This window comes from Arachis ipaensis, chromosome B6 (assembly GCF_059453495.1).
Source record: "Arachis ipaensis isolate K30076 ecotype BB chromosome B6, ASM5945349v1, whole genome shotgun sequence".
NCBI classification, from domain to species: Eukaryota; Viridiplantae; Streptophyta; class Magnoliopsida; order Fabales; family Fabaceae; genus Arachis; species Arachis ipaensis.
Genome location: NC_142441.1, coordinates 61455583 through 61469729, shown reverse-complemented (window position 1 = coordinate 61469729; position 14147 = coordinate 61455583). Strand labels below are relative to the sequence as shown.

Here is a 14147-nt window from a genome sequence, read left to right as displayed (position 1 = left end):
GCCTCACAGATGTGCAGAGCTTTGTTGAGACTCTCCAACAGCAAACTTAGAGTTTGGATATGGGAGTTCAACACCAAACTTAGAGTTTGGTTGTGGCCTCCCAACACCAAACTTGGAGTTTGACTGTGGGGGCTCTGGTTGACTCTGCTTGGAGAGAAGCTTTTTCTGCTTCCTCTCCATGGTTGCAGAGGGAGATCCTTGAGTTTTAAACACAAGGGAGTTCTCATTCCATTGAAGGAATATTTCACCTCTGTCAACATCAATCACAGCTCTTGCTGTGGCCAGGAAAGGTCTTCCTAGGATGATGGATTCATCCTCTTCCTTTCCAGTATCCAGGACTATGAAATCAGCAGGGATGTAAAGGCCTTCAACCTTTACTAACACGTCCTCTACTTGTCCATAAGCCTGTTTTCTTAAGCTGTCTGCCATCTCTAATGAGATTTTAGCAGCTTGCACCCCATAGATTCCCAGTTTCTCTATTACAGAGAGGGGCATGAGGTTTATTCCTGAACCAAGGTCACACAGAGCCTTAAAGATCATGGTGCCTATGGTACAGGGTATTATGAACTTTCCAGGATCCTGTCTCTTCTGAGGCAATGTCAGTTGATCCAGATCACTTAGTTCATTGATGAACAAGGGAGGTTCAACTTCCCAAGTATCAATGCCAAATAATTTGGCATTTAGCTTCATGATTGCTCCAAGAAACTTGGCAGTTTGCTCTTCAGTAACATCCTCATTCTCTTCAGAAGAGGAATACTCATCAGAGCTCATGAAGGGCATAAGGAGGTTCAATGGGATCTCTATGGTCTCTAGATGGGCCCCAGAGTCCTTTGGTTCCTCAGAGGGAAGCTCCTTATTGACCACTGGACGTCCCAGGAGGTCTTCCTCCTTGGGATTCACGTCCTCTCCTCTCCTCACAGGTTCGGCCATGATGCTTATGTCAATGGCCTTGCACTCTCCTTTTGGATTCTCTTCTGTATTGCTTGGGAGAGTACTAGGAGGGATTTCAGTGATCCTTTTACTCAGCTGGCCCACTTGTGCTTCCAGATTTCTAATGGAAGACCTTGTTTCATTCATGAAACTTACAGTGGCCTTAGATAGATCAGAGACTAGATTTGCTAAATTAGAAGCATTTTGTTCAAAGTTCTCTGTCTGTTGCTAAGTGGATGATGGAAAAGGTTTGCTATTGCTAAACCTGTTTCTTCCACCATTATTAAAGCCTTGTTGAGGCTTTTGATCCTTCCATAAGAAATTTGGATGATTTCTCCATGATGAGTTATAGGTGTTTCCATAAGGTTCACCTAAATAATTTACCTCTGCTATTGCAGGGTTTTCAGGATCGTAAGCTTCTTCTTCAGAAGATGCCTCTTGAGTACTGTTGGATGCAGCTTGCATTCCATGCAGACTCTGAGAGATCATATTGACTTGCTGAGTCAATATTTTATTCTGAGCCAATATGGCATTCAGAGTATCAACCTCAAGAACTCCCTTCTTCATAGGCGTCCCATTACTCACAGGATTCCTTTCAGAAGTGTACATGAACTGGTTATTAGCGACCATGTCAATGAGTTGTTGAGCTTCTGCAGGCGTTTTCTTTAGGTGAATGGATCCACCTGCAGAAGTATCCAATGACATCTTAGATAACTCAGACAGACCATCATAGAATATATCCAGGATGGTCCATTCTGAAAGCATGTCAGAAGGACACTTTTTGGTCAACTGTTTGTATCTTTCCCAAGCTTCATAGAGAGATTCACCTTCTTTCTGTCTGAAGGTTTGAACATCAGCTCTAAGCTTGCTCAGCTTTTGAGGAGGAAAGTACTTGGCTAAGAAAGCCGTGACCAGCTTATCCCAAGAGTTCAGGCTGTCTTTGGGTTGAGAATCCAACCATAATCTAGCTCTGTCTCTTACAGCAAAAGGGAAAAGCATGAGTCTGTAGACTTCAGGATCTACTCCATTAGTCTTAACAGTATCACATATCTGCAAGAATTCAGTTAAGAACTGAAAAGGATCTTCGGATGGAAGTCCATGAAACTTGCAGTTCTGCTGCATCAGAGAAACTAATTGAGGTTTAAGCTCAAAGTTGTTTGCTCCAATGGCAGGAATGGAGATGCTTCTTCCATGTAAATTGGAATTAGGTGCAGTAAAGTCACCAAGCATCTTCCTTACATTATTATTATTTTTGGATGCCATCTCCTCTGCCTGTTCGAAAATTTCTGAAAGGTTATCTCTGGATTGTTGTATTTTAGCTTCTCTTAATTTTCTCTTCAGAGTCCTTTCAGGTTCTGGATCTGCTTCCACAAGAATGTTCTTATCCTTGCTCCTGCTCATATGACAAAGAAGAAGGCACAGAAAATTAATAATAATAATAGAGATCCTTTATTCCACAGTATAGGGATCCCTGTGTGAGTAGAAGAAGAGGGGGAGACAAAGAATGTAATATAATGGAAGAAACACAACTGTGAGGAGGCTAGAGATGTGAGATGAGATGTTATGATATGAATGAATAAATAGAGTAAGATGGGGGAGGGAAATTTTTCGAAAATTATTTTGAAAAAGAGTTAGTGATTTTTGAAAATAGTTTTTGAAAAATGATTAGTATTTTTTTTTCGAAAATTTTTTTGAAATCAAAAATAAAAATTAAAAATAATTAGTTAATTAAAAAGAAATTTTGAAAAAGAGGGAATATATTTTCGAAAATTAGAAAGAGAGAATTAGTTAGGTGGTTTTGAAAAAGTTAAGAAACAAACAAAAAGTTAGTTAGTTAGTTGAAACAAATTTTGAAAACCAATTTTGAAAAGATAAGAAGTTAGGAAGTTAGAAAAGATATTTTGAAAAGATATTTTTGAAAAAGATAAGATAAGAAGATATTTTTGAAAAGATATGATAGAAATTAGTTTTTGAAAAAGATTTGATTTTTAAAATCACAATTAATGACTTGATTCACAAGAAATCACAAGATATGATTCTAGAACTCAAAGTTTGAATCTTTCTTAACAAGCAAGTAACAAACTTGAAATTTTTGAATCAAAACATTAATTGATTAGTTATTTTCGAAAATTTTATATAAAAATAAGAAAAAGATTTTTGAAAAATATTTTTGGAATTTTCGGAAATAACTAATAATTTTGAAAAAGATTTGATTTTTTTTGAAAAAGATTTTGAAAAAGATAAGATTTTCAAATTGAAAATTTGATTTGACTCATAAGAAACAACTTGATTTTAAAAATTTTTGAAAAAGTCAATCCAAATTTTCGAATTTGATGAGAGAAAAAGGGAAAGATATTTTTTTTTATTTTTGAATTTTTATGATGAGAGAGAAAAACAAGAAAAATAATGCAATGCATGGCAATTTTAGATCAAAACTATGAATGTGTGCAAGAATGCTATGAATGTCAAGATGAACACCAAGAACACCGTGAATATCATGATGAACATCAAGAACATATTTTTGAAAAGATTTTTTAATGCAAAGAAAACATGCAAGACACCAAACTTAGAAATCTTTCATGTTTAGACTCTAATAAATAAAAAATGTACATGTAAAACAAGAAAAGACACAAAACAAGGAAAACATCAAGATCAAACAAGAAGACTGACAAAGAACAACTTGAAGATCATGAAGAACACTATGAATACATGAAATTTTCAAAAAATGCAAGATGCACATGCAATTGACACCAAACTTATAATATGACTCAAGACTCAAACAAGAAACACAAAATATTTTTGATTTTTATGATTTTCTAATTTTTTTTGTATTTTTTTTTTCGAAAATTATTTGAAAAACAAAAATAAGGATTTCAAAATTTTTAATATGAATTCCAGGAATCTCGCCATGTTAGTCTTAAAGCTCCAATCAAAGGGTCAGGCATGGCTTAATAGCCAGCCAAGCTTTAGTATATAATTACATGGACTGGAGTGATTAGTTGAATGCCAATCCCAAAGTAGTTTGGGGATGGCTTTATAGCCAGATAGGCTTCAACATGCTTCATGAAACACTAGAATTCATTCTTAAAAATTCTGAAGAAAAATAATATTTTTGAAAACATTTTTTTTTTTCGAAAACAAGTGAGAAAATTTTGAAATATTTTTGAAAAATTTTTGAAAAGAAAACAAAAAGAAAATTACCTAATCTGAGCAACAAGATGAACCGTCAGTTGTCCAAACTCGAACAATCCCCGGCAACGGCGCCAAAAACTTGGTGCACGAAATTGTGATCTCCACGCTCGAACAAATCCTGGTAATGGGTCCAAAGCTTGGTGCTCTGATCTTAATTCATGATTGTCACAACTTCGATACAACTAACCAGCAAGTGCACTGGGTCGTCCAAGTAATACCTTACGTGAGTAAGGGTCGAATCCCACGGAGATTGTTGGTATGAAGCAAGCTATGGTCACCTTGTAAATCTTAGTCAGGTAGATATAAAGTGATAATGGTGTTTTTGAATATTATATAATAAAATAGGGATAGAGATACTTATGTAATTCATTGGTAGGAATTTCAGATAAGCGAATGGAGATGCTTTTCGTTCCTCTGAACCTCTGCTTTCCTGCTATCTTCATCCAATCAGTCTTACTCCTTTCCATGGCTGGCTTTATGTGATACATCACCACTGTCAATGGCTACTTTCGGTCATCTCTCGGGAAAATGATCCAATGCCCTGTCACGGCACGGCTAATCGTCTGGAGGCATCACCCTTGTCAATGGCTTCATCTTATCCTCTCAGTGAATAATATGCTCATGCACCCTGTCATGGCACGGCTATTCATCTGTCGGTTCTCGATCATGCTGGAATAGGATTTACTATCCTTTTGCGTCTGTCACTAACGCCCTGCAATCGCGAGTTAGGAGCTCGTCACAGTCATTCAATCATTGAATCCTACTCGGAATACCACAGACAAGGTTTAGACCTTCTGGATTCTCTTGAATGCCGCCATCATTCTAGCTTATGCCACGAAGATTCTGGTTAGGAGATCTAAGAGATATTCATTCTAGCTTAATTCATGTAGAACGGAAGTGTTTGTCAGGCACGCGTTCATAAGGGAGAAGGATGATGAGCGTCACACATAATCATCACCTTCATCACGTTCTTGGGTGCGAATGGATATCTTAGAAGCGAAATAAGAAGAATTGAATAGAAAACAGTAGTACTTTGCATTAATCTTTGAGGAACAGCAGAGCTCCACACCTTAATCTATGGAGTGTAGAAACTCTACCGTTAAAAATACATAAGTGAAGGTCCAGGCATGGCCGAGATGGCCAGCCCCCTAAAACGTGATCAAACGATCATAAGGTAATCCAAAGATGCCTAATACAATAGTAAGAGGTCCTATTTATAATAAACTAGCTACTAGGGTTTACATGAGTAAGTATTTGATGTATAAATCCACTTCCGGGGCCCACTTGGTGTGTGTTTGGGCTGAGCTTAAGTGTTGAATGTACAGAGGCCAATTGTGGAGTTGAACGCCAGTTTTTGTGCCAGTTTGGGCGTTCAACTCTGGTTTTGGATCCTTTTCTGGCGCTGGACGCCAGATTTGGGTAGAAAGCTGGCGTTGAACGCCAGTTTACGTCATCAATTCTTGGCCAAAGTATGGACTATTATATATTTCTGGAAAGCCCTGGATGTCTACTTTCCAACGCAATTGGAAGCGCGCCATTTCGAGTTCTGTAGCTCCAGAAAATCCACTTTGAGTGCAGGGAGGTCAGAATCCAACAGCATCAGCAGTCCTTTTTCAACCTCTGAATCTGATTTCTGCTCAAGTCCCTCAATTTCAGCTAGAAAATACCTGAAATCACAGAAAAACACACAAACTCATAGTAAAGTCCAGAAATGTGAATTTAACACAAAATCTATTAAAAACATCCCTAAAAGTAACTAGATCCTACTAAAAACATACTAAAAACAATGTCAAAAAGCGTATAAATTATCCGCTCATCACTTGCATTCCATTCAGACTCTGAGAAATCATATTGACTTACTGAGTCAATATTTTATTCTAAGCCAATATGGCATTCAAAGTATAAATTTCAAGAACTCCCTTCTTCTGAGGCGTCCCATTACGCACAGGATTCCTCTCAGAAGTGTATATGAACTGGTTATTAGCAACCATGTCAATGAGTTCTTGAGCTTCTGCAGGCGTTTTCTTTAGGTGAATGGATCCACCTGCAGAAGTATCCAATGACATTTTAGCCAATTCAGATAGACCATCATAGAATATGTCCAGGATGGTCCATTCTGAAAGCATGTCAGAAGGACACTTTTTGGTCAGTTCTTTGCATCTCTCCCAAGCTTCATAGAGGGATTCACCTTCTTTCTGTCTGAAGGTCTGGACATCCACTCTAAGCTTACTCAGCTTTTGAGGAGGAAAGAACTTGGCTAAGAAAGCCTTGACCAGCTTATCCCAAGAGTTCAGGCTATCCTTAGGTTGAGAGTCCAACCATATTCTAGCTTTGTCTCTCACAGCAAAAGGGAAAAGCATGAGCCTGTAGACTTCAGGATCTACTCCGTTAAACTTAACAGTATCACAGATCTGCAAGAATTCAGTTAAGAACTGAAAAGGATCTTCAGATGGAAGTCCATGAAACTTGCAGTTCTGCTGCATCAGAGAAACTAATTGAGGTTTCAGCTCAAAATTGTTTGCTCCAATGGCAGGAATGGAGATGCTTCTTCCATGTAAATTGGAATTAGGTGCAGTAAAGTCACAAAGCATCCTCCTTGCATTATTATTATTTTCGGCTGCCATCTCCTCTTCCTGTTCGAAAATTTCTGAAAGGTGCTTGCTGGATTGTTGTAATTTAGCTTCTCTTAGTTTTCTCTTCAGAGTCCTTTCAGGTTCTGGATCTGCTTCAACAAGAATATTCTTGTCCTTGCTCCTTCTCATATGAAAAAGAGGGACAGAAAAATAATAATAATAGGGGTCCTTTTTACCACAGTATAGAGGTCCCTATGTGAGTAGAAGAAAAGAAGAAGAAAAAAAATCCGAACACAAATGGAAGAGGGGGTTCGAATTTGGGTGAGATGAAGTGTTAGTAGATGAATAAATAAATAGAAGGAGATAAGAGAGAGAGAGAATTTTTCGAAAATAATTTTTGAAAAAGAGTTAGTGATTTTCGAAAATAGTTTTTGAAAAAGGTTAGTAATTTTCGAGAATTAAAATCAAAAATTAAAATAATTAGTTAATTAAAAGAAATTTTGAAAAAGAGGGAGATATTTTCGAAAATTAGAGAATAGTTAGGTAGTTTTGAAAAAGATAAGAAACAAACAAAAAGTTAGTTAGTTAGTTGAAACAAATTTGAAAATCAATTTTGAAAAGATAAGAATATAAGAAGTTAGAAAAGATATTTTAAAATCAAATTTTTGAAAAAGATATGATTTTGAAAAAGATGAAATAAAAAGATATTTTTGAAAAGATATGATTGAAATTAGTTTTGAAAAAGATTTGATTTTTAAAACCACAATTAATGACTTGATTCACAAGAAATCACAAAATATGATTCTAGAACTTAAAGTTTGAATCTTTCTTAACAAGTAAGTAACAAACTTGAAATTTTTGAATCAAAACATTAATTGATGGTGTTATTTTCGAAAATTATGTGATAAAGATAAGAAAAAGATTTTTTAAAAAATATTTTTAAAATTTTCGAAAATAACTAAGAAAAATGAAAAAGATTTGATTTTTGAAAAAGATTTTGAAAAAGATAAGATTTTTAAATTGAAAATTTGATTTGACTCATAAAAACAACTAGATTTTAAAAAGTTTTGAAAAAGACAACTCAAATTTTCGAAATTTATGAGTGAAAAAGGGAAAGATATTTTTTTTTATTTTTGAATTTTTAATGATGAGAGGGAAAAACATGAAAAAGACTCAATGCATGAAAATTTTGGATCAAAACAATGAATGCATGCAAGAATGCTATGAATGTCAAGATGAATACCAAGAACACTTTGAATGTCAAGATGAACATCAAGAACTTATTTTTGAAAAATTTTTAATGCAAAGAAAACATGCAAGACACCAAACTTAAAAATTTTTCATGTATAGACACTATGAATGCAAGAATGCATATGAAAAACAAGAAAAGACACAAAACATGAAAACATCAAGATCAAACAAGAAGACTTACCAAGAACAACTTGAAGGTGATGAAGAACACTATGAATGCATGAATTTTTCGAAAAATGCAAGATGAATATGCAATTGACACCAAACTTTCAACTTGACTCAAGACTCAAACAAGAAACATGAAATATTTTTTTATTTTTATGATTTTTTTATTTTTTTTATTTTTTTTGTATTTTTATTTTATATTTTTCGAAAATTATTTAGAAAAAGAAAAATAAGGATTCCAAAATTTTTAACATGAATTCCAGGAATCTTGTATTCTTTGTCTAAAGCTCCAATCTGAGGGTTAGGCATGGCTTAATAGCCAGCCAAGCTTTAGTATGCTATTACATATTTACATGCATTGAAGTGATTAGTTGAATCCTCAGTCCAAAGGAATTTGGACATGGCTTCACAGCCAGCCAGGATTCAACAAATCATCATGAAACACTAGAATTCATTCTTAAAAATTATGAAGAAAAATATATTTTTTGAAAACAGTTTTTTTTTTTTCGAAAACAGATGAGAAATTTTTGAAAGGTTTTTGAAAACTTTTTAAAAATAAAACAAAAAGAAAATTACCTAATCTGAGCAACAAGATGAACCGTCAGTTGTTCAAACTCGAACAATCCCTGGCAACGGCGCCAAAAACTTGGTTTACGAAATTGTGATCTCAGGCAACGGCGCCAAAAACTCTGTACGCACGTCTTAATAAATCGTTTTTCATTCACAACTTTGATACAACTAACCAGCAAGTGCACTGGGTCATCCAAGTAATAAACCTTACATGAGTAAGGGTCGATCCCACGGAGATTGTTGGTATGAAGCAAGCTATGGTCACCTTGTAAATCTCAGTCAGGAGGATATCAAAAGGTTATGGAGTTTTCGAAATTTAATAATAAGTAAACATAAAATAAGGATAGAAACACTTATGTATATCATTGGTGAGAATTTCAGATAAGTGTATAGAGATGCTTTCATTCCTCTGAACCTCTGCTTTCCTGCTGTCTTCATCCAATCAGTCTTACTCCTTTCCATGGCTGGCTTTATGTAAGGACATCACCGTTGTCAATGGCTACTTTTTATCCTCTCTGGAAAATGCTCCGATGCGCTGTCACTGCATGGCTAATCATCTGGAGGCGTCACCCTTGTCAATAGCTGCATCCCATCCTCTTGTGAAAATGGTCCAAATGCTCTGTCATAGCACGGCTAATCATCTGAGGTTCTCGATCATACTGGAATAGGATTCACCTTCCTTTTGCGTCTGTCACTACGCCCAGCACTCGTGAGTTTGAAGTTCGTCACAGTCATTCAATCCCAGAGTCCTACTCGGAATACCACAGACAAGGTTTAGACTTTCCGGACTTTCATGAATGCCACCATCAATCTAGCTTATGCCACGAAGGTTCTGATTAAGAGATGCAAGAGATACTCATTCAGTCTAAGGTGGAACGGAAGTGGTTGTCAGGCACGCGTTCGTGGGGGAATGATGATGATTGTCACGTTCATCACATTCAGGTTGAAGTGCGAATGAATATCTTAGAAGCGGAATAAGTTGAATTGAATAGAAAAACAGTAGTACTTTGCATTAATCTTTGAGGAACAGCAGAGCTCCACACCTTAATCTATGGAGTGCAGAAACTCTACCGTATGACAATACATAAGTGATAATGGTTCAGTCATGGCCGAATGGCCAGCCCCCATGAAAGTCTAAGATAGCATAAAACTGATCAAAGATGTCTAATACAATAGTAAAAAGTCCTATTTATAATAAACTAGTTACTAGGGTTTACAGAGAAGTAAGTAATTGATGCATAAATCCACTTCCGGGGCCCACTTGGTGTGTGCTTGGGCTGAGCTTAAATGTTACACGTGTAGAGGTCAATCTTGGAGTTGAACGCCAGTTTATAACGTATTTCTGGCGTTCAACTCTGGCTTGTGACGTGTTTCTGGCGTTTAACTCCAGACAGCAGCGTAGAACTGGCGTTCAACGCCCTTTTACATCATCTAAACTTAGCCAAAGTATGGACTATTATATATTGCTGGAAAGCCCTGGATGGCTACCTTCCAACGAAATTAGAAGCGCGCCATTTTGAGTTCTGTAGCTCCAGAAAATCCACTTTGACTGCAGGGAGGTCAGAATCCAACAGCATCAGCAGTCCTTCTTCAACCTCTGAATCTGATTTTTGCTCAAGTCCCTCAATTTCAGAGAAAATACCTGAAATCACAGAAAAATACACAAACTCATAGTAAATTCCAAAAATGTGAATTTAACATAAAAACTAATGAAAAGATCCCTAAAAGTAACTAGATTCTACTAAAAACATACTAAAAACAATGCCAAAAAGCGTATAAATTATCTGCTCATCATTAGGGCAGGATTTTATTCCTTTTGGCCTTCCTATCCACTGATGCTCAAAGCCTTGGGATCCTTTTTATTTACCCTTGCCTTTTGGTTTTAAGGGTTATTGGCTTTTTGCTCTTGCCTCTTTGTTTTAAGAGCTTTTGGCTTTTTCTGCTTGCTTTTTTTCTTTTTTTTTTCTATTTTTTTTTCTGCAAGCTTTTGTATTCACTGCTTTTTCTTGCTTCAAGAATCATTTTTATGATTTTTTAGATTATCAAATAACATGTCTCCTTGTCATCATTCTTTCAAGAGCCAACATATTTAACATTCATGAACAACAACTTCAAAAGACATATGCACTGTTCAAGCATTCATTCAGAAAACAAGAAGCATTGTCACCACATCAATATAATTAAACTAAGTTCAAGGATAAATTCGAAACTCATGTACTTCTTATTCTTTTGAATTAAAGCATTTTTCATTTAAGGGAGGTGATGGATTCATAGGACATTCATAACTTTAAGACAAAGTTACTAAATATTAATGATCATGTAATAAGACACTAACATAGATAAGCACTTAACATAAAGAAAACGAAAAATAGAAAATTTAAGAACAAGGAATGAATCCACCTTAGTGATGATGGCGTTTCCTTCTTGAGGAACCAATGATGTCCTTGAGCTCTTCTATGTCTCTTCCTTGTCTCTGTTGCTTGATCCCTAGTGATTTTGGTGCTCCTATCCTTAGTTGCTCCCAATAATTGTGTGGGAAAAAATGTATCCCCTGAGGTATCTCAGGGATCTTTTGATTTTGCAGTCAAATGTTCTACCACTGAGCTATAGATCCTTTACATGAATCTCTCCATCTCCCATGACTTGGAGGTGGAAGCTTTTGTCTTCCCTTTTCTCTTCTTTCTTTTTTTTTTTTTTGAGGTTTCTCTGGCCTTGGGTGCCATCAATGGTTATGGAAAAGCAAAATAAGCAATACTTTTACCACACCAAACTTAGAATGTTGCTCGCCCTCGAGCAGGAGAAGAAAGAATAGATGAAGAAGAAGATGTAGAAGAAAAACTAGGATTATGAGGAGGGAAGGTGGGGATCCTATGGGGTCCACAGATCCTGAGATGATCCTGTGAGGTCCACAGATCTTGAGGTGTCAAGGATTTACATCCCTACACCAATTAGGCATGTAAAATGCCTTTGCATGCAATTCTGGCATTTAAACGCCGAACTGATGCTTGTTCTGGGCGTTCAACGCCCAGATGCAGCATGTTTCTGGCGTTAAACGCCAGCTTCATGCTTGTTTCTGGCGTTCAGCGCCAGCTCCATGCTCTGTTCTGGCGTTACTGGCGTTTGAACGCCAGTGAACTCCTCTTCCAGAGTGCGCTGTTTTTAATGCTGTTTTTGATTTTTCTTCAATTTTTTCAGTTGTTTTTGTGACTCCACAAGATCACGAACCTATGAAGACATATAACTAATAAAAATATAATTAAATAAAAATTGGGTTGCCTCCCAACAAGTGCTTCTTTAATGTCAATAGCTTGACAGTGGGCTCTCATGGAGCCTCACAGATGTTCAGAGCATTGTTGAGACTCCCCATCACCAAACTTAGAGTTTGGATATGGGAGTTCAACATCAAACTTAGAGTTTGGTTGTGGCCTCCCAACACCAAACTTAGAGTTTGACTGTGGGGGCTCTGGTTGACTCAGTTTTGAGAGAAGCTTACTGTGCCTCTTTTCCATGTTTATAGAAGGATGTCCTTGAGTTTTAAACTCAAGGGAGTCCTCATTCAATTGAAGGACTAGTTCACCTCTGTTAACATCAATCACAGCTCTTGCTGTGGCTAGGAAGGGTCTTCCAAGGATGATGGATTCATCCTCATCCTTCCCAGTATCTAGGATTATGAAATCAGCAGGGATGTAAAGGCCTTCAACCTTTACTAATATGTCTTATACTTGTCCATAAGCCTGTTTTCTTGAATTGTCTGCCATTTCTAATGAGATTTTAGTATCTTGCACCCCAAAGATTCCCAGTTTCTCTATTACAGAGAGGGGCATGAGGTTTATCCCTGAACCAAGGTCACACAGAGCCTTTTCAAAGATCATGTTGCCTATGGTACAAGGTATTACGAACTTTCCAGGATCCTGTTTCTTCTGAGGCAATGTCAGTTGATCCAGATCACTCAGTTCATTAGTGAACAAGGGAGGTTCATCTTCCCAAGTCTCAATACCAAATAATTTGGCATTCAGCTTCATGATTGCACCAAGGTACTTGGTAACTTGCTCCTCAGTAACATCCTCATTCTCTTCAGAAGAGGAATACTCATCAGAGCTGATGAATGGCATAAGGAGGTTCAATGCAATCTCTATGGTCTCTAGATGAGCTTCAGAGTCCTTTTGTTCCTCAGAGGGAAACTCCTTATTGATCACTGGGCGTCCCAGGAGGTCTTCCTCCTTGGGATTCACGTCCTCCCCTTCCTCTTTGGATTCGGCCATGATGGTTATATCAATGGCCTTGCACTCTCCTTTTGGATTTTCTTCTGTATTGCTTGGGAGAGTACTAGGAGGGATTTCAGTGATCCTTTTACTCAGCTAGCCTACTTGTGCCTCCAAATTTCTAATTGAGGACCTTGTTTCATTCATGAAACTTACAGTGGCCTTGGACAGATCAGAGACTAAGTTTGCTAAGTTAGAGTTATTTTGTTCAGAGTTCTCTATCTGTTGCTGAGTGGATGATGGAAAAGGTTTACCATTGTTAAACCTATTTCTTCCACCATTATTAAAGCCTTGTTGAGGCTTTTGTTGATCCTTCCATGAGAGATTTGTGTGATTTCTCCATGAGGGGTTATAGGTGTTTCCATAAGGTTCACCCATATAATTTACCTCTGCTATTGCAGGGTTCTCAGGATCATAAGCTTCTTCTTCAGAAGATGCCTCTTGAGTACTGTTGGATGCAGCTTGCATTCCATTCAGACTCTGAGAAATCATATTGACTTGCTGAGTCAATATTTTATTCTGAGCCAATATGGCATTCAGAGTATTAATTTCAAGAAATCCCTTCTTCTGAGGCGTCCCATTACTCACAGGATTCCTCTCAAAAGTGTACATAAATTGGTTGTTAGCAACCATGTCAATAAGTTCTTGAGCTTCTGCAGGCGTTTTCTTTAGGAGAATGGATCCACCTGCAGAAGTATCCAATGACATCTTAGCTAATTCAGACAGACCATCATAGAATATATCCAGGATGGTCCATTCTGAAAGCATGTCAGAAGGACACTTTTTGGTCAGTTGCTTGTATCTCTCCCAAGCTTCATAGAGGGATTCACCTTCCTTCTGTCTGAAGGTTTGAACATCCACTCTACGCTTACTCAGCTTTTGAGGAGGAAAAAACTTGGCTAAGAAAGCCGTGACCAGCTTATCCCAAGAGTTCAAGCTATCCTTGGGTTGAGAGTCCAACCACACTCTAGCTCTGTCTCTTACAGCAAAGGGGAAAAGCATGAGCCTGTAGACTTCAGGATCTACTCCATTAGTCTTAACAGTATCACAGATCTACAAGAATTCAGTTAAGAACTGAAAAGGATCTTCAGATGGAAGTCCATAAAACTTGCAGTTCTGCTGCATCAGAGAAACTAATTGAGGTTTTAGCTCAAAATTGTTTGCTCCAATGGTGGGGATGCAGATGTTTCTTCCATGTAAATTG

The 14147-nt window shown here is 37.1% G+C and overlaps 3 non-coding genes across 3 annotated transcripts; all 3 read left to right on the top strand.

The window, feature by feature from the left end:
- The first annotated feature begins 1689 nt into the window (after window positions 1-1689).
- Window positions 1690-1797, top strand: LOC148555798 (small nucleolar RNA R71). Its single transcript, XR_015888183.1, has one exon. It is a non-coding gene; the product is annotated as a small nucleolar RNA R71 (small nucleolar RNA).
- Window positions 1798-6242: 4445 nt separating this feature from the next.
- On the top strand, window positions 6243-6350 carry LOC148555797 (small nucleolar RNA R71). The gene has a single exon (XR_015886880.1). It is a non-coding gene; the product is annotated as a small nucleolar RNA R71 (small nucleolar RNA).
- A 7355-nt stretch (window positions 6351-13705) lies between these two features.
- Window positions 13706-13813, top strand: LOC148555796 (small nucleolar RNA R71). The gene has a single exon (XR_015888275.1). It is a non-coding gene; the product is annotated as a small nucleolar RNA R71 (small nucleolar RNA).
- Window positions 13814-14147: the final 334 nt, after the last annotated feature.